Source organism: Ranitomeya variabilis, chromosome 5 (assembly GCF_051348905.1).
Source record: "Ranitomeya variabilis isolate aRanVar5 chromosome 5, aRanVar5.hap1, whole genome shotgun sequence".
NCBI lineage: Eukaryota > Metazoa > Chordata > Amphibia > Anura > Dendrobatidae > Ranitomeya > Ranitomeya variabilis.
Window position 1 is genome coordinate 546,369,246 of NC_135236.1, and position 21,107 is coordinate 546,390,352.

Genomic DNA, 21,107 nt, shown 5'->3' on the forward strand with positions numbered 1-21,107 from the left:
TAATGCTGCATGTGTGCAAGGTGGCTCATAAACGTATTCTCCTCGCACATGTGGAACTGAAAACACGTCTGAAATGTGTCCTCTGTGTGACCATTTAACCGTCCCGGGGGTGTGACTTTCCTTTGTAATGACACGCTGTAACCCCCTTGGTAGCGCTGCCCATCTTCTGGCATCATTGTTTGGCTGCCTGCGCCTCTGCGGCCGCCCTGACCCACACAACGCCCCTCGGTGTCTTATTTCTTGGGACTGCGAGGGTGTGTTTGATGGGCATGAGCAGTGCATCAGTTCGCCTGTCCCTCATCTCCTTCCGCCTTCTTCAGACTGTGCGGCTTCATGGCCGTGGCATGCGATAAGGGATCAGCTGACGCCGCACAGTCTGCAGCGGGTGTAAGGACCCGAGTGCGAGAGGCGAACATATGTGCTGCGCCAGGCCATGAATCACAGCCCCGCAGTGTTTTAACAATGTTAAGACACCGCGGGGCTGGGATTCATGGTCATCGCGAACCGCACCGGCCGACATTAAATGAGGTCAGAAGATGGGCAGCGCTAACAGCGCTAGGCCAGGGGATAACACGACAGCGCAGACTCCTGTACAGCAAATAACAACGCTCAGGAGGCTGCACCCAGCACCAAGGTGGGATTCTTGACATCTGTGCTGCGTCTCATTACAAAGGGAACTCGCGCCTCCAACACAGTTTGACTGTATAAAGGGCTAAATGTTATACGTGTTTCATTCAGCGTGTGCAAGGAGCCAAATTAAAAGAGCAACCTTTGACTTGTGCAGCACTACTGCTGCATAAGCTGTGGCTCTTCTACTTTGTAACCCCTGAGGGGGGGTTAAAGGTTACCTTTGAAATCGGTTCGATTAGGCTTCGGCCTACACTCTGCTCCCCCTGCAGAGCCCGGGCTCCAACACCGCCAGTTGGGGCCCGGTACTGCTAGCTGCACAGAGAAAAACACCAGCCAATGTGTCAGTGGGGTTCAGCACCGCCAGCTGTTCCCCTGCTGTGCAGCCGGCAACGTGTCCTGCAACAGCCACGCAGGCACAACAGACCCAAAGCTGCCGCCAGTGCAGGCTTCGGCCTACACTCTGCTCCCCCTGCTGACCCCGGGCTCCAACACCGCCAGTTGGGGCCCGGTACTGCTAGCTGCACAGAGAAAAACACCAGCCAATGTGTCAGTGGGGTTCAGCACCGCCAGCTGTTCCCCTGCTGTGCAGCCGGCATCGTGTCCTGCAAAAGCCACGCAGACACAAGAACTGAAATTGAAGGGAACCTGTCCCCCCTCCCCCAGGCATTTGTACGTTTTTAAGGCCACCTTGTACAGCGGTAATGCTGCATGTGTGCAAGGTGGCTCATAAACATATTCTCCTCACACATGTGGAACTGAAAACACGTCTGAAATGTGTCCTCTGTGTGACCATTTAACCGTCCCGGGGGTGTGACTTTCCTTTGTAATGACACGCTGCAACCCCCTTGGTAGCGCTGCCCGTCTTCTGGCATCATTGTTTGGCTGCCTGCGCCTCTGCGGCCGCCCTGACCCACACAACGCCCCTCGGTGTCTTATTTCTTGGGACTGCGAGGGTGTGATTGATGGGCATGAGCAGTGCATCACTTCGCCTGTCCCTCATCTCCTTCCGCCTTCTTCAGACTGTGCGGCTTCATGGCCGTGGCATGCGATAAGGGATCAGCTGACGCCGCACAGTCTGCAGCGGGTGTAAGGACCCGAGTGCGAGAGGCGAACATATGTGCTGCGCCAGGCCATGAATCACAGCCCCGCAGTGTTTTAACAATGTTAAGACACCGCGGGGCTGGGATTCATGGTCATCGCGAACCGCACCGGCCGACATTAAATGAGGTCAGAAGATGGGCAGCGCTAACAGCGCTAGGCCAGGGGATAACACGACAGCGCAGACTCCTGTACAGCAAATAACAACGCTCAGGAGGCTGCACCCAGCACCAAGGTGGGATTCTTGACATCTGTGCTGCGTCTCATTACAAAGGGAACTCGCGCCTCCAACACAGTTTGACTGTATAAAGGGCTAAATGTTATACGTGTTCCATTCAGCGTGTGCAAGGAGCCAAATTAAAAGAGCAACCTTTGACTTGTGCAGCACTACTGCTGCATAAGCTGTGGCTCTTCTACTTTGTAACCCCTGAGGGGGGGTTAAAGGTTACCTTTGAAATCGGTTCGATTAGGCTTCGGCCTACACTCTGCTCCCCCTGCAGAGCCCGGGCTCCAACACCGCCAGTTGGGGCCCGGTACTGCTAGCTGCACAGAGAAAAACACCAGCCAATGTGTCAGTGGGGTTCAGCACCGCCAGCTGTTCCCCTGCTGTGCAGCCGGCAACGTGTCCTGCAACAGCCACGCAGGCACAACAGACCCAAAGCTGCCGCCAGTGCAGGCTTCGGCCTACACTCTGCTCCCCCTGCTGACCCCGGGCTCCAACACCGCCAGTTGGGGTCCGGTACTGCTAGCTGCACAGAGAAAAACACCAGCCAATGTGTCAGTGGGGTTCAGCACCGCCAGCTGTTCCCCTGCTGTGCAGCCGGCAACGTGTCCTGCAACAGCCACGCAGACACTTGCTCTTGTACCTTCTGCTCCCCATCCTGGTTCCAGTACCGTCAGCTGGTTCCGGGCAGAGCCTTTGGCTTAGGTGCCTCCCTCTGGGTATCCGAGTTCCACCAACGTCAGGTGGTCCTTGGTAGTGCTTTCAGGCACGGGTACCTCCTGCTTAGTAACCGGGTTCCAGTAACGTCAGCTGGTCCTCGGTAGTTCCATTGGCTCTTGGACCTTCGGCTACCCATCCGGGTTCCAGCACCGTCAGCTGGTTCTCGGCAGTGTCTTTTGCTGTTGTACCTTCTGCTCCCCATCCTGGTTCCAGTACCGTCAGCTGGTTCCGGGCAGAGCCTTTGGCTTAGGTGCCTCCATCTGGGTATCCGAGTTCCACCAACGTCAGGTGGTCCTTGGTAGTGCTTTCAGGCACGGGTACCTCCTGCTTAGTAACCGGGTTCCAGTAATGTCAGCTAGTCCTCGGTCGTTCCATTGGCTCTTGGACCTTCGGGTAGCCATCCGAGTTCCAGTTCCATCTGCTGGTTCTCGGCATTTTCTCAGCCTTCTTGTACCTTCTGCTACATTTCCAAGTTCAAGAGACTAAACACGATGACCTGGAAGACCACCCCTAAGATGACGACGACACCAGAGACGACAACCACCGTGATGACGACGACCCTGGAGACGATGACCCTGAAGACCACCCCGATGACGACGACCCCGGAGACAACGACCCTGAAGACCACCCCAATGACGACGACCCCGGAGACGACGACCCTGGAGACGACGATGACCTGGAAGACCGAGAAGCAGAAGAACAAGAGGCTGCAGAACAAAGAGCAGAAGAACATTAAGCATAACACTAAATATCAGAGCAAAAAATATTATCTAAATTATAAGCAGAAGAAGACTAAGCAGTGTATGGGGGTGAGTCCGTTCCTCCTCGTGGTGCCCCTGGATAAAGCCTGATGCTGCAGGCCAAACTGAACACGGACAAATGTAACTGTTTTGTGACAGGCAGAACGGAAGGTGTAATCTTCAAACTTTTATAGATAACAACTACGGCAATGCCTGTCACAAATAAGAATATTATGAAGAAGTAGAATATGAAGAAGATAATAGTAAAATAAAAAGAATATGAACAATGTAACCAAAAAAATAATAGGTAGAAGATGAAGAAGAAGATGAATAAGGTGAAGAAGTTGATGTCAAAGAAGCTGATGATGAGGATAATGAAGAAGAAAGTGTGGGAGAAGTAAAAAAGAAGGTGAAGGGCGTGGAAGTAGTGAAACATCAATATCTGACAAAATAAAAAAAAAATGAACATAGTCAAAATCTTTCTAACGCCGAACGTCATAAAAAAAAATAAAAAATCCTGCTATTCTATTAGATTGGGCTAAACCTCTGTGCCTTTAATGTCTCCGCCACGTCCCCCAATACATCCTACATTATTCTTAGTTGTTTTCCTTCATGTAGAATGAACCTACAAGTTTATAAAGGGTTTATTTTAATTCCGATATTTTCGTCCCATTGACTTGCATTGGGATCGGGTATCGGTATCGGATTAGATCCGATATTTTGACGGTATCGGCCGATACTTTCCGATATCGGAAAGTATCGCTCAACACTAGTCGTTACTCCATCTCGTCGTCCTCCCTTGAGGTCGAAAGGGGGCATGTTTGATCTGCTTCAAACCCCTATTAACTACAGTCATGCGGTAAGGAAGAATTATGGACTAGTGATTGATGGGTGAATGATCACACATTTGTCACCTATTACCAAACACAAGCAGTACATATGAACCTTGGTGAAAAACGTATTTATGATTAATGTTCAAAAGCTGCATGCTCTCAGGGTGTACTAACCCTTTAAATTTTTCACTCTTTGTTTCATTGCAGCCATTTGGTAAATTCAAAAAAGTTCATTTTTTCTCATTAATGTACACTCTGCACCACATCTTGACTGAAAAAAAGCAGAAATGTAGAAATCTTTGCAGATTTATTAAAAAAGAAAAACTGAAATATCATATGGTCATAAGTATTCAGACGCTTTGCTCAGTATTGAGTAGAAGCACCCGTTTGATCTAGTACAGCCTTGAGCCTTCTTGGGAATGATGCAACAAGTTTTTCACACCTAGATTTGGGGATCCTCTGCCATTCTTCCTTGCAGATCCTCCTGTAGAATGTAAGCCCGCAAGGGCAGGGTCCTCTCCCCTCTGTATCAGTCTGTCATTGTTAGTTTTGTTTACTGTAAGTGATATTTGCATTTTGATGTAACCCCTTTCTCATGTACAGCACCATGGAATTAATGGGGCTATATAAATAATAATAATATTAATAATCCTCTCCAGTTCCGTCAGGTTGGATGGTGAACGTTGGTGGACAGCCATTTTCAGGTCTCTCCAGAGATGCTCAATTGGGTTTAGGTCAGGGCTCTGGCTGGGCCAGTCAAGAATGGTAACAGAGTTGTTCTGAAGCCACTCATTTGTTATTTAACCCCTTAGTGACAGAGCCAATTTGGTACTTAATGACCGAGCCAATTTTTACAATTCTGACCACTGTCACTTTATGAGGTTATAACTCTGGAACGCTTCAACGGAGCTTGCTGATTATGCGAACGTTTTTTCGTGACATATTGTACTTCATGTTAGTGGTAACATTTCTTCAATATTACTGTCGATTATTTATGAAAAAAATGGAAATATGGCGAACATTTTTAACATTTTGCAATTTTCAAACTTTGTATTTTTATGCCCTTAAATCAGATAGATATGTCACAAAAAATAGTTAATAAATAACATTTCCCACATGTCTACTTTACATAAGCACAATTTTGGAACCAAAATTTTTTTTTTTTTAGGGAGTTATAAGGGTTAAAAGTTGACAAGCAATTTCTCATTTTTACAACGCCATTTTTTTTTAGGGACCACATCACATTTGAAGTCATTTTGAGGGGTCTATATGATAGAAAATAACCAAGTGTGACACCATTCTAAAAACTGCACCCCTCAAGGTGCTCAAAACCACATTCAAGAAGTTTATTAACCCTTTACGTGCTTCACAGGAACTGAAACAATGTGGAAGGCAAAAATGAACATTTAACTTTTTTTTGCAAATATTTTACTTCAGAACCATTTTTTTTTTAATTTTCACAAGTGTAAAAACAGAAATTTAACCATAAATGTTGTTGTGCAATTTCTCCTGAATACGGTGATACACCATATGTGGGGGTAAACCACTGTTTGGGCGCACCGCAGAGCTTGGAAGAGAAGGAGCGCCGTTTGACTTTTTCAATGCAGAATTGGCTGGAATTGAGATCGGATGCCATGTCACGTTTAGAGAGCCCCTGATGTCCCTAAACAGTGGAAAGCTGCACAAGTGACACCATTTTGGAAACTAAACCCCGTAAGGAACTTATCTAGATGTGTGGAGAGCACTTTGAGCCCCCAAGTGCTTCACAGAAGTTTATAAAGTAGAGCCGTAAAAATAAAAAATCGCATTTGTTTACACAAAAATGATCTTTTCGCCCACAAATTCTTATTTTCACAAGGGTAGCAGGAGAAATTAGACCACAAAAGTTGTTGTGCAATTTCTCCTGAGTACGTCGATACCCCATATGTGGGGGTAAACCACTGTTTGGGTGCACCGCAGAGCTTGGAAGAGAAGGAGTGCCATTTTACTTTTTCAATGTAGAATTGGCTGGAATTGAGATCGGACGCCATGTCGCGTTTGGAGAGCCCCTGACGTGCCTAAACAGTGGAAACCCCCCACAAGTGACCCCATTTTGGAAACTAGACCCCTTAAGGAACTTAACTAGATGTGTGGTGAGCACTTTAAACCCCCAGGTGCTTCACAGAAGTTTATAATGTAGAGCCGTGAAAATAAATAATCGCATTTTTTCTACAAAAATGATATTTTTGCCCCCAAATTTTTATTTTGACAAGAGTAACAGGAGAAATTAGACCACAAAAGTTGTTGTGCAATTTCTCCTGAGTACGTCGATACCCCACATATGGGGGTAAACCACTGTTTGGGCACACCGTAGAGCTTGGAAGAGAAGGAGTGCCGTTTTACTTTTTCAATGTAGAATAGGCTGGAATTGAGATCGGACACCATGTCGCGTTTGGAGAGCCCCTGATGTGCCTAAACAGTAGAAACCCCCCACAAGTGACCCCATTTTGGAAAATAGACCCCTTAAGGAACTTATCTAGACATGTGGTGAGCACTTTAAACCCCCAAGTGCTTCACAGAAATTTATAAAGTAGAGCCATGAAACTAAAAAATCCTTTTTTTTTTCCTCAAAAATGATTTTTTATCCTGAAATTTTTTATTTTCTCAAGGGTAACAGGAGACATTGGACCCCAAAATCTATTGACCAGTTTGTCCTGAGTACGCTGATACCCCATATGTGGGGGGCACTGTTTGGGCACCCATCGGGGCTCGGAAGGGAAGGAGCGCCGCTTTTAATGCAGACTTTGATGGGATGGTCTGCGGGCGTCATGTTGCATTTGCAGAGCTCCTGATGTACCTAAACAGTAGAAACCCCCTACAAGTGACCCCATTTTGTAAACTAGACCCCCCAAAGAGCTTATCTAGATGTGTGGTGAGCACTATGAACCCCCAACTGCTTCACAGAAGTTTATAATGTAGAGCCATGAAAATAAAAAAAATCATATTTTTTCCACAAAAATGATTTTTCACCCCCAAATTTTTACTTTCACAAGGGTAACAGGAGAAATTGGACCCCAAAATTTATTGTGCAATTTATGCTGAGTAGGTTGATTCCCCATATGTGGGGGTAAACCACTGTTTGGGCGCATGGCAGAGCTCGGAAGGGAAGGAGCGCCGCTTGGAATGCAGACTTTGATGGGATGGTCTGCGGGCGTCATGTTGCATTTGCAGATCTCCTGATGTACCTAAACAGTAGAAACCCCCCACAAGTGACCCCATTTTGGAAACTAGACCCCCCCAAGGAACTTATCTATATGTGTGGTGAGAACTTTGAATGCCCAAGTGCTTCACAGAAGTTTATAATGCAGAGTAGTGAAAAAAAAAAAAAAAAATGTCCACAAAAAAGATTTTTTAGCCCCCACATTTTTATTTTGACAAGGGTAACAAGAGAAATTGGACCCCAAAACTTGTTGTACAATTTATCCTGAGTACACTGATACCCCATGTGTGGGGGGGACCACTGTTTGGGCACATGGCAGAGCTCGGAAGGGAAGGAACGCCATTTTGGAATGCAGACTTTGATAGAATGGTCTGCGGGCATGATGTTGCGTTTGCAGAGACCCTGATGTACCTAAATAGTAGAAACCCCCCACAAGTGACCCCATTTTGGAAACTAGACCCCCCAAAGAACTTATCTAGATGTGTGGTGAGAACTTTGAATGCCCAAGGGCTTCACAGAAGTTTATAATGCAGAGTTGTGAAAATAAAAAATATTTTTTTTTTCCATAAAAAAGATTTTTTAGCCCCCACGTTTTTATTTTCACAAGGGTAACAGGAGAAATTGGACCCTAAAAGTTGTTGACCAATTTATCCCGAGTATGCTGATGCCCCATATGTGGGGGTAATCCACTGTTTGGGCGCACGGCAGAGCTCGGAATGGAGGGAGCACCATTTGACTTTTTGAGCGCAAAATTGGCTGTGGCGTTTAGAGACCCCCTGATGTACCTAAACAGTGGAGACCCCCCAAATCTAACTCCAACCCTAACCCCAACACACCCTTAACCCTAATGCCAACCCGATCCATAATCCTAATCACAACCCTAACGATAATCGCAACCCTAACCCCAAAACCCTAATCAGAACCCTAAATCCAACACACCCCTAATCCTAATCTCAACCTTAAGCTTAAACCTAACCCTAATCCCAATACACCCCTAATCCCAACCCTAACCTTAACCCTAATCCCAAACCTAACCCTAATCCCAAATGTAACCCTAATGCCAACCCTAATCCAAACCCTAATCCCAACTCTAACCCTAACTTTACCCCTAGTCCTAACTTTAGCCCCAACCCTAGCCCTAACTTTAGCCCCAACCCTAACCCTAGCCCTAACCCTAAATTTAGCCCCAACCCTAAGCCTAAATTTAGCCCCAACCCTAACCCTAAATTTAGCCCCAACCCTAACCCTAGCCCTAACCCTACCTCTAGCCCTAACCCTAACCCTTGCCCTAACCCTAACCCTAAATTTAGCCCCAACTCCTCTAGCTGCCGGCCGGCAGATCATGGCTGGCGCACAGCGCATGCGCCCGCCATTTTCGTACCGAAGGAAGAAGCCGGCGGCCAGGAGAGGACACAGGAGGACCCAGGGCCACCGGTAAGTATGATAGGGTCCCCAAATCCCCCTATTTCTCTGTCCTCTGATGTGTGATCACATTAGAGGACAGAGAATTACACATCGCTTTTTTTTTTTTGCGGTCGCCGGAAACAGTTAATTACCGGCGATCGCAAAACAGGGGTCGATAAAAACCGACCCCGATCATGTTCTTTGGGGTCTCAGCTACCGCCGGCGCACTGCGCATGCGCCCGACATTTTTTGGCCAGAGGAAGATGGCAGCACCCATCGGGAGCCACGAGGAGCACCGGGGGAGACAGGAGAGTATCGGGGGGCGATCGGGGACCCCATTTCTCTGTCCTCCGATGTGCGATCACATCGGAGGACAGAGAAATTAAATGGCAAATTGCGTTTGTTTTTTTTTGCGACCGCCGGTAAACCGTTAATTACCGGCGATCGCAACTCGGGGGCCGGTAAAACCCCCCCGAATCATGTTCTCTGGGGTCTCGGCTACCACCAGCAACCGAAAACCCAGAGAACATCCGACTCTGGGGGGTGCTATTCACTTTTTCCACAGCGCCATTAATTAAAGGCGCTGTGGTTTAAGTACCCTTAACTGCCGCCGTTAAAAGGTGTATCGGCGGTCGATAAGGGGTTAAGCTGTGTGCTTAGGGTCATTGTCTTGTTGGAAGGTGAACCTTTGGCCAAGCCTGAGGTTCAGAGCACACTGGAAGAGGTTTTCATCCAGGATATCTCTGCACTTGGCCCCATTCATGTTTCTTTCAATGGCAACCAGTCATCCTGTTCCTGAAGCTGAAAAACACCCCCAGAGCATGATGCTGCCACCACCATGTTTCACTGTTGGGATTGTATTGGGCAGGTGATGAGCATGGCCTGGTTTTCTCCACACACATACTGCTTACAATTATCACCAGAAAGGTCTATCTTCGTCTCATTAGACCAGATAATCTTATTTCTCATAGTCTGGGAGTACTTCATGTGCTTTTTTTTAACAAACTCTATGTGGGCTTTCATATGTCTTCCACTGAGGAGATGCTTCAGTCTGGCCACTCTGCCCGACTGGTGGAGGGCTGCAGTGATAGTTGACTTTGTGGAACTTTCTCCCATCTCCCTACTGCATCTCTGGAGCTCAGTAAGTGATCTTGGGGTTCTTCTTTACCTCTCTCACCAAGGCTCTTGTCACGATCCATTTTTGGATTTGTGGCAGCTCTGGTTCCACTTTGTTTAAATGTAGCTTTTTTCCTTTTGGTCTATCGGGGGTTAATGTCAGTCCCTCCAGCTGGCAATCTGGTGTAACTGCAGTGTTGCTGGGTCAGCTTATGTGGTGGTGACCAATCCCACCATCATTTAAATAGTTACATGATGCATTAGCTGGCTGTTGGAGATAGAGTTTATCTTTGGAGACCAGCCTAGCAGGCACAGTTCTCTGGTGTCAGCCATTTCTGGTGTTTAGAGTCCTGTTGCTGTGCTATTTGCAGTGTGGTGCTTGGCAGCAGTGTCTGGAAACTAAGTGCTGTATTTTCGCCTTGTCCCTTTGGTGTTTGTCACTGTCCCCTGTGTGTCATTATCTACAGTGGTGAGGCTAGTACGCCTTGCCGGCCAGTGCACTACCCAGGGCAGTATTAGGTGACAGCGAGGGACTTAGGTTTGTGACGGCGGTGGGGGGGAAGGACCCGATTAATACTAATAGGGGAGTGCAGGGACAGGCTCATGCTTAATGTCGTCTTGACCATCCCCCATTTCCCTATCGGTAGGGCCTTCCTCTCCCCAATATCATCCCGTTGTGTTTGTGTGTTGCACTGTCTGCTGACCGACCACTGGTTGGGTCGCAATAGGTATCATGACAGCTCTTCTCCCACGATTGCTCAGTTTGGCTTGGCGACCAGTTCTAAGAAGACTTCTGGTGGTCCCAATCTTCTTCCATTTAAGGATTATTGAGGCCACTGTCCTCTTAGAAACCTTGAGTATTCTAGAAATTATTTTGAAACCTTGGCCAGATCTGTGCCTTGCCACAATTCTGTTTCTGAGCTCCTTGGCCAGTTCCTTTGATCTCATGATTCTCATGCATTGTGAGCTGTGAGGTCTTATATAGACATGTGTGTGCCATTCCAAATCAAGTCCTATCAGTTTAATTAAACCCAGCTGGACTCCAATGAAGGAGTAGAACCATCTCAAGGAGGATCACAAGGAAATGAACAGCATGTGACTTACATATGAGTGTCTGAGCAAAGGGTCTGAATACTTATGACCATGTGATATTTCTGTTTTTCTTTTTTAATAAATATGCAAATATTTCTACATTTCTGTTTTTTTTTCAGTCAAGATGGGGTGCAGAGTGTACATTAATGAGAAAAAAAATTAACTTTTTGGAATTTACCAAATGGCTGCAATAAAACAAAGAGTGAAAAATTTAAAGGAGTCTGAATACTTTCCATACCCACTGTAGATACATATCTATTCAGGGTGAAAAAAGACACCTGTCCCTCAAGTTCAACCTTTCTCTACCAGTTATATATTCTCTATCGCTAGATTGTTTATAACTCATAATGACATTTGTTGTACGAAAAGAATTCAGGTTTTTTTAAAATTCTATGATATAGAATCTACTATTACTACCTCTTGTGGTCGGCATTCCACAGTCTGACTGCTTTAATTGTAAAGAAGCCTTTCCTATTTAGCTGCTGGAATCATCTTGTTTTCCATCTGTAATTAGTGCCCCCTGGCCCTCAGAATGGTCTTTCGAATGAATAAGTCATGTGTCAGTCCTTTGTATTGATCACTAGTAGTGTTGAGCGATACCGTCCGATACTTGAAAGTATCGGTATCGGAAAGTATCGGCCGATACCGGCAAAGTATCGGATCTAATCCGATACCGATACCCGATACCAATACAAGTCAATGGGACTCAAGTATCGGACGGTATCCCTGATGGTTCCCAGGGTCTGAAGGAGAGGAAACTCTCCTTCAGGCCCTGGGAACCATATTAATGTGTAAAATAAAGAATTAAAATAAAAAATATTGCTATACTCACCTCACCGAGGGAACCGGCAGCGTTGTTTGCTTAAAATGCGCGCTTTTCCTTCCTTCCGTGACGTCACGGCTTCTGATTGGTCGCGTGCCGCCCATGTGGCCGCGACGCGACCAATCACAGCAAGCCGTGACGTAATTTTCAGGTCCTTCTAGGCATTCAGTATTTTAAAATTACGTTCCGGCTTTGTGATTGGTCGCGTCGCAGTCGCATGGGCGACGCGACCAATCACAAGCCGTGACGTCACGGGAGGCAGGAGACGCGCGCATTTTAAAATGCGCGCGTGTCCAGCCTCCCGTGACGTCACGGCTTGTGATTGGTCGCGTCGCCCATGTGACCGCGACGCGACCAATCACAAAGCCGGGACGTAATTTTAAAATACTGAATGCCTAGAAGGACCTGAAATTACGTCACGGCTTGCTGTGATTGGTCGCGTCGCGGCCACATGGGTGGCACGCGACCAATCAGAAGCCGTGACGTCACGGAAGGAAGGAAAAGCGCGCATTTTAAGCAAACAACGCTGCCGGTTCCCTCGGTGAGGTCCAGGCTGCGTCGGAGAGGTGAGTATAGCAATATTTTTTATTTTAATTCTTTCTTTTACACATTAATGTTGTTTCGATACCGATACCCGATACCACAAAAGTATCGGATCTCGATATCGGAATTCCGATACAGCAAATGTCGGCCGATACCCGATACTTGCGGTATCGGAATGCTCAACACTAATCACTAGAGATGAACGAGCTATAAAATGCTGGGATGCTGGTTTGCTTGTTACTCGAAACAAGCAATTTCTAAAGCTCGGGTGATCGTTTTGAGTAACAAGTATAATGGGAGTCAGTGGAAAATCAGAGCATTTTTCATGAAGACTGTTGTGAACTCTGTTTTTGGGCTCCCTCTAGTGGTCACAAGCGGTACTGTGTAGTGTTGTCTTTCTGCAGGTTGGCAGCATCAGCTGGTTCGTTATCCTTGGTTGGTTTCCTATTTAGTTCACCTGGATACTCAGTTCCTTGCCTGCTCTCAATGTATTCAGTGCTCTTCAGATTCCTTGTGACTGCCTTGCTCCCAGTCTCTCCAAGACAAGCTAAGTTTTTGTTTGATCGTTTTTTGATTATCAGCATTTATTATGTTTTTAGTCCAGCTCGCTAAAATGTGATTTCCTCGCTTGCTGGTTGCTCTAGGGGACTGAGTTTCTCCCCCCCACACCGTTAGTTGGTGCGGGGGTTCTTGAAATCTCAGTGTAGATATTTTGTAAGGGTTTTTTACTGACCGCACAGACCCCTTTACTATTTTCTGCTATCTAGTATTAGTGGGCCTCATTTGCTAAATCTGTTTTCACCCTGTGTATGTGCCTTCCTCTTACCTCACCGTTATTATATGTTGGGGGCTTCTATTTCTTTGGGGATTATTTCTCTGGAGGCAAGAGAGGTCTTTCTTTCTCTCTAGGGGTAGTTAGTTCCTCAGGCTGGCTCGAGACGTCTAGGATTTTTAGGCACGTTCACCGGCTACTTCTAGTGTGTTTGGATAGGTTCAGATTTGCGGTCAGTCCAGTTTGCCACCTCCCTAGAGCTTGTCCTATGTATGTTACTTAGCTGGAGTAATTTGTGATCCTCAACCACTAAGGATCATAACAGAAGACCCTATGAGGAGGTCTCGAGGACAGTGAAAATGTTGAACTGGATAGAAAATGTGCTGAATGGATGTAGAACAGGATTGAGGAGCATATCTAACTCACACTTTGTTAGGGGTCAAGTTCCCGCCTCTGCACAGGGGAATCTCGAACCATCTCCGCTGCTGTCTCCCATTCTTCTCCAGCTGCAGTGGAGCCTGCTCAGCAGAGACATCAGTCCCAGCGACTGGCTCAGCCTGACACGGTGCGGATGATTACTGCTGGTTTTCCAGGCTCAGCCATTGTAGCCAGTACTGGTCAGCGGCGAGCAGACGTCTTTGGGACTAAGTCCTGCTTTTCCCTTTCTGAGCATGCCCAGGGTAAGACCTCCCATTGGAGGTCGGGGGTCACATGCTCAGGTACTGCAGCAGCTCCCATTGGTCCTCTAGGAAGGTCCTGAAGTTGCTCAGGTACTGCAGCAGCTCCCATTGGTCCTCTAGGAAGGTCCTGAAGTTGCTGCAGCTATAAAAGGTTTGCATGGCCGCACGGCCATGCGCTAGTATTAACCTAAGTTATGGGCTCATTGCCAGTGTGGTCATGCTTGCATGTGGTCAGGGTTCAGCTGAAATAAGCTCCTAGAGTACCGGCACCTCTGGTGAGGAGTTTGTGTATGTGGTTTCAGGGTTTGGCTGAAATAAGCCCCTAGAATACCGGCACCTCCGGTGAGGAGTTTTGTGTGTGCTATGCTGACTGTATGACCACTGTCGGCTCTATTAGGTAGCTGTTCCTCTGTGAAGTTAACAGGGTACAGCGTTCTCTTTCTCAAGCGAATCTGTGAAGTAACATAGTTCGCTTATACCGCCATATAATACTGTCTTTTACTAGCAGCAGGTTCTCTCCTGCACGGTAGACCCCGTGACTACTCAATATGGATATATATCTAATATATAAAGCTGAATGTGTGTGTGTGTGTGTATGTATGTGTGTGTGTATGTATGTCCGGGATTGGCATCTGCACCGTCGCAGCTACAGCCACAAAATTTTGCACAGTCACACGTCTGGACCCCAAGAGCGTCATAGGCTATGTTGTGGGGTGAAATTTTAACCCCGCGCATTCCAATTCACCAAACAATTTTGCCCTATCTACATAATGGGGAAAAAGTGAAAGGAAAAGTGTTGGAGGCAAGTTGACAGCTGCCAGATGTGAACAAGGGGGACTTAAAGAGTGAGAGCGATGGCGCCAAAGATTATATACCATACAGTTGCTAAGGTGGGGCCCCGACATGGGATACTCACCACACACAGAGATATGAACACACACACAAAATGCGCCACACACTACCATGTACTTGAACACATATACCACCCTCAGCAAACATTTCACCACACATACACCAACTTCGCCACATAAAAGTCGAAACACAAAAGTCGCCGCTCAAAACTCGCCACGCGCAAAACTCGCCACATGCAAAACTAGGCTCATGCAAAACTCGCCACACGTGCAAAACTCAACTCATGGAAAACTCGCCACACGCAAAACTTGCACACGTGGAAAAATTGCCACATGCACAAAAGTTGCAACACATGTAAAAGTTGACTCACACAAAACTTGCACATACTCAAAACGCACCACACATAAAACTCACCACGCGCAAAACTTGCTGCACACAACTTGCTACACTAACCTGTCACATGCAACTCGACACACAAAAGTTGCTACACGCATGTCGCCACACAAAACTCATTTCACAAAAGTCCCTACATGCATGTCGCCACAAGCAACTCAACACACACAGCTTGACACATGAAACTCACCCTAAAACACACATAAGTCTGGTATTATCCTTCAAAAATAAAAATCTGATTAATAAGCAGACAAACTACAAGAGCAACAACTGTACCATATAGGAAATACGGCAGCTGTCAGTCACATGACCTGTCTATTATGTGTATGTGTGAGCTAATATATACTGCCAGGGGGGAGGGCTTCCTGTTGGCTGGGGATTTATCAGGCTGCCAATTTAGCTTACAAATACTGAGGTAAAAATACTGAGCAAATAACGCGTGAACGAGGTCTAAGGCTACGTTCACATTTGCGGTCAGCACCGCAGCGTCGGGCGCCGCAGCAGCGCCGCATGCGTCATGCGCCCCTATATTTAACATGGGGGCGCATGGACATGCGTTGTGCTGCGTTTTGCGCCGCATGGCCGCAAGCGTTGGACGCAAGAAACGCTTCAAGTTGCATTTTTTTTGCGTCCAACTTTCGGCCAAAAAGGACGCATGCGGCGCAAAACGCAGCGTTTTAGCGTGCGTTTTGCCGCGTTTTTGTTTGCGTTGTGCGCTGCGGCGCCGACGCTGCGGCGCACAACGCAAATGTGAACGTAGCCTAATACAGGAGGAGATGACACACAGATATATACTATATACAGGAGCAGATGACATACAGTTACATACTATATACAGGGGAAATGACACACAGGTATATACTATATACAGGAGATTACATACAGGTATATACTATATACAGGAGGAGATGACACACACATATATACTATATACAGGGGAGATGACACACAGGTATATACTATATACAGGAGGAGATGACATACAGGTATATACTATATACAGGAGGAGATGACACACAGGTATATACTATATACAGGAGAGATGACACACATACTATATACAGGAGCAGATGACACATATATACTATATACAGGAGGAGATGACATACAGGTATATACTATATACAGGAGCAGATGACACACAGGTATATACTATATACAGGAGGAGATGACACACAGGTATATACTATATACAGGAGGAGATGACACACATATATACTATATACAGGAGGAGATGACACACGTATATACTATATATCCTACACACGACAAAAAAGGAGTACATGTCCCACTTAATTAACCAATATAAATATTTTATTAATAAATACAAAATCAATATAAAACAGACATGAAAAAGGCTTTAGACAACAACTAATGAGGGGGAAGAACGACACAACTGGAATAACGGAATAAATAAGTGAGCATACCTAATAAGCATGTAGTCCAAATTCAACAGTACTATAACAGGTAAAACCCCATAATAGGGTTGGATATCTGTGAATGTACCATACACTCTATATACCAGCATAAACAGGCAAATCCTGAATCACTAATACTCAATTAAGCATGGTACAAGAAAAAAGATATACGGACCCCTTTAAAGGACGCTCAGCTTACCCATAGTAATATCCGTCAGTGTGTGCTCCACAGCAGCCCCAACGCGCGTTTCGCGTGGGCTTCTTCCGGGGGCTGTGTGTGTGTGTCATTCCCACATGCTTATATATCAAAAGAGCAGCTGTTCCCAATACTAATTCCCGCACGGCGCCTGTGCATTCAGATATATTATACGTCATTACGGACGCAAAGCACCATCCGCGCATGCGCATTACAATGCCAATAGCCGGCTATGTATCTAGGCGACGCCATGGTGTTTACATGACGCCACCGAGCAAATACCACAGCATCCTTCGGCGCATGTACACCGTGTAGCGTACCCTATAAGGTACATCGCCGAGGACCGCACACATGTCAGAGCGGGCGAGGGGAAATCCCCATGACGTCATATCGCCCACCTGACATTACGGAGGCCCGCAGGGATGCATCAGGACACAATCACAGCGGACATGCGCACATGCTGGGAGATAAGTATAATGGGAAAAGGAAGGGGAGGAAAAAAGGGAAGAAAAAGAGGAAAAATACCTCATTATAAGAAAGGGGGGGAGGAGGGAAGGGAAAGAGAAACAGGAAAAGGAACGAAATAGAGGAACCCTATATATTACAAATATAGTGATTGTATATAAATATAAATATATAAAACAGACAGAGACAAAACATCTCATACCTTTCAATCAAAAAGTGAAAAGTGCAAAAAGTGACCAATGTGAAAGACATAAACCAGCTTAATATTAAATAATATCTACACACATACCCTAAATAAATAGGCAAAGAACGTCAATATATTAGTGACATATATACTATAAGTGTAAGTAATCTTTTATTCTTCTTATTTTCAATTAAAAGTTCCTCAATTCATCCACTTCATCCAGATCCCATCCATAAACGTCCCAAAGACCCAATGTAAAAGGGACTCGAATTTCTCCATACATCATTCCTCCGAATCTTCCTCCAAAAAGAAAAAGGCTGCTCCAAAGAACCTCTGCATACGGGAGTCGACCACAGAATGGTAAGGAATAATGAATAAAGTAACTACATAAAATGACAAAAAAACACACATAATTAAAAACCAAAACCAAAACAGACCGACCCAAAAGACCACAAACACAAGGAAATCAATTTTTACAGTATCTTTCCGTTAGTCCTTCACAAGAATGCCGAGAAACTCAATTGTTCATTAAGACCCATTGGGACCATAGTACCCAATGTTGTGATCCATCGGCACTCTAATTGGGCCAGAATCCTCTTCAAATCACCACCTCTAATCCCACATCTCACTCGGTCAATCCCTATTACCTGAAGGTCTTTTGGATTGCATCCATGATATGACTTAAAGTGGCGTGGAATCGTTTTTAGAGTGGTATAATCCTCAATCTCCGCGGCTGCCTGGATGTCTCTGACATGCTCGCGGGTACGTACTCGAATCTCACGTGAAGTTAATCCAACGTAATATAGATTACAGGTACATCTGGCCAGGTATACCACAAAGGTAGTACTACATGATATATAATCTGTGATTTTAAAGTTTCTCTGGCCATCTGAAGAGGAAAAGGAAACTGCCCTAATATGATTCCGACATGCCATACAGTCACCACATGGATAAAATCCCCATTTACGTTTACCAGCTCCAAACAGATTCGGTGTTTTGGCCACATAGTGGCTCCGAACCAAGATGTCCCTCAGATTCTTATACTATATCTACTATATACAGGGGAGATGACACACAGGTATACACTATATACAGGAGATGACACACACATATATACTATATACAGGGGAGATGACACACAAGTATATACTATATACAGGAGGAGATGACTGTTGTGAATTCTGTTTGTGGGCTCCCCCGGTGGTGTTTTATGGTAGTGCCACTTATTTGCCTTCTTCTATCCTTGATCACCTGTTGACACCCATTAGGGGAGTTTCCTATTTAAGGCTGCTTGGCTGCTGGTCTGATGCCGGCCAACAATGTATCAGTAGCATTCTGTTGCATTCTCCTTCCTCAAGATCCTGTTCAGCTAAGTTGAATTTTGTTTCTAGTTTATGCTATTTTTGTCCAGCTATTTGCAATGTGACTCTCTGTAGCTGGAAGCTCTCGTGGACTGAAATTGCCACTCCAGTGGCATGAGTTGTCACTGGAGTTTTAAAGTAATTTCAGGATGGTGTTTTTGAGTAGTGTTTTGAAGTTGACCGTGAAGTAACTCTTTCCTGTACTTCTGCTATCTAGTAAGCGGACCTCACTGTGCTAAATCTGCTGTTCATCCTACGTATGTCTTTTCCTCTTGACTCACCGTCAATATCTGTGGGGGGCTGCTATCTCCTTTTGGGGTTCATCTCTGGAGGTAAGGCAGGCCTGTATATTCCTCTGATAGGGGTAGTTAGATCTCCGGCTGGCGCGTGGTGTCTAGGGCATCGTAGGAAACACTCCCCGGCTACTTCCAGTGTCGTGTCAGGTTCAGGTCACGGTCACTTTAGTTCCCATCACCCGAGAGCTAGTCCGTTGTTATTTTGATTTCCCTGCCATTGGGAAAATCATAACAGTTTGGCCGGCCCACATGTGTTAAAACTATGCACTAAAGCAGGAAAGGATATGAAAAGGTTTTTTTTCCTTCTGTGTTTGGAAAGTGCACCTTAGTGCTTATTTGTACTCCTTGCTTAAACTGCAGTCTTCAGCCTTTTTTTTTTTTTCCTCTCCTCTTAATCTCTGAATGGCTTTGGTTACACCTGTTTGAATCATGGATCCACAGAGTTTGGTTGCAGGTCTGAATAACCTGGCTGCAAAGGTCCAGAACTTACAAGATTTTGTTATACGTGCTCCAATGTCTGAACCTAAGATCCCTATGCCTGAATTTTTTACCGGAGACAGATCCCGTTTTTTGAACTTCAGAGAGAATTGTAAATTGTTTTTGTCTCTGAAATCTCACTCTGCTGGTGATCCTGCGCAACAGGTTAAAATTGTTATTTCTCTATTGCGGGGTGACCCACAAAGTTGGGCATTTGCATTGTCGCCAGGGGATCCTGCGTTATTAAATGTAGATGCGTTTTTTCTGGCTTTGGGGTTGCTTTATGAAGAACCTAATTTAGAGATTTTGGCTGAGAAAGCCTTGATAGCTCTTTCCCAAGGGCAAGATGAAGCTGAGATATACTGCCAAAAATTTCGTAAATGGTCGGTGCTTACTAAATGGAATGAGTGCGCTCTAGCAGCTAATTTCAGAGAAGGTCTCTCTGATGCCGTGAAGGATGTCATGGTGGGGTTCCCTGTGCCTACAGGTCTGAATGATGCCATGAAATTGGCTATCCAGATTGATCGGCGTTTACGGGAGCGCAAATCTGTGCACCATATGGCGGTATCTTCTGAGCAAAAATCTGTGCACCATATGGCGGTACCTTTTGAGCAAAAACCTGTGCACCATATGGCGGTATCTTCTGAGCAAAAACCTGTGCACCATATGGCGGTATCTTCTGAGCAAAAACCTGTGCATCATTTGGCGGTGACCTCTGAAAAGGCACCAGAGCATATGCAATGCGATAGTGTATTGTCTAGAGGCGAACGACAGAATTACAGGCGCAAAAATGGGTTGTGCTTCTATTGTGGAGATCCAGCTCATGTTATATCAGCATGCTCTAAACGCATAAAGAAGGTTGATAAAAAGGTTGATAAATCTTTTTCTATGGGTACCTTGCAGTCTAAATTTCTTTTGTCCGTGACATTGATTTGTACTTTATCATCTGTTACTGTGGATGCTTATGTGGATTCTGGCGCCACTCTGAGTCTCATGGATTGGTCCTTTGCCAAGCGTTGTGGGTTTGATTTAGAGCCTCTGGAGGTTTCTATTCCCTTAAAGGGTATTGATTCTACACCTTTGGCTAGCAATAAACCACAATATTGGACACAAGTGACTATGCATCTTTCCCCAGACCATCAGGAGATTATTCGTTTCCTTGTGTTATATAATCTACATGACGTATTAGTACTTGGATTACCATGGTTACAAATTCATAATCCAGTCTTGGACTGGAGATCAATGTCTGTGCTGAGCTGGGGATGTCAGGGGATTCATGGGGATGCACCTTTGGTTCCCATTTCTTCATCTACTCCCTCTGAGATCCCAGCATTTCTGTCAGATTTTTATGATGTCTTTCAGGAGCCTAAAACTGATTCTCTCCCCCCTCACAGAGAGTGTGACTGCGCTATTGAGTTGATTCCCGGTAGTAAATTTCCTAAGGGTCGCTTGTTTAATTTGTCTGTACCTGAACATACTGCTATGCGGGAGTATATCAGAGAATCTTTGGAAAAGGGTCATATTCGCCCCTCTTTGTCTCCACTGGGGGCAGGGTTTTTCTTTGTGGGTAAAAAGGATGGTTCATTGAGACC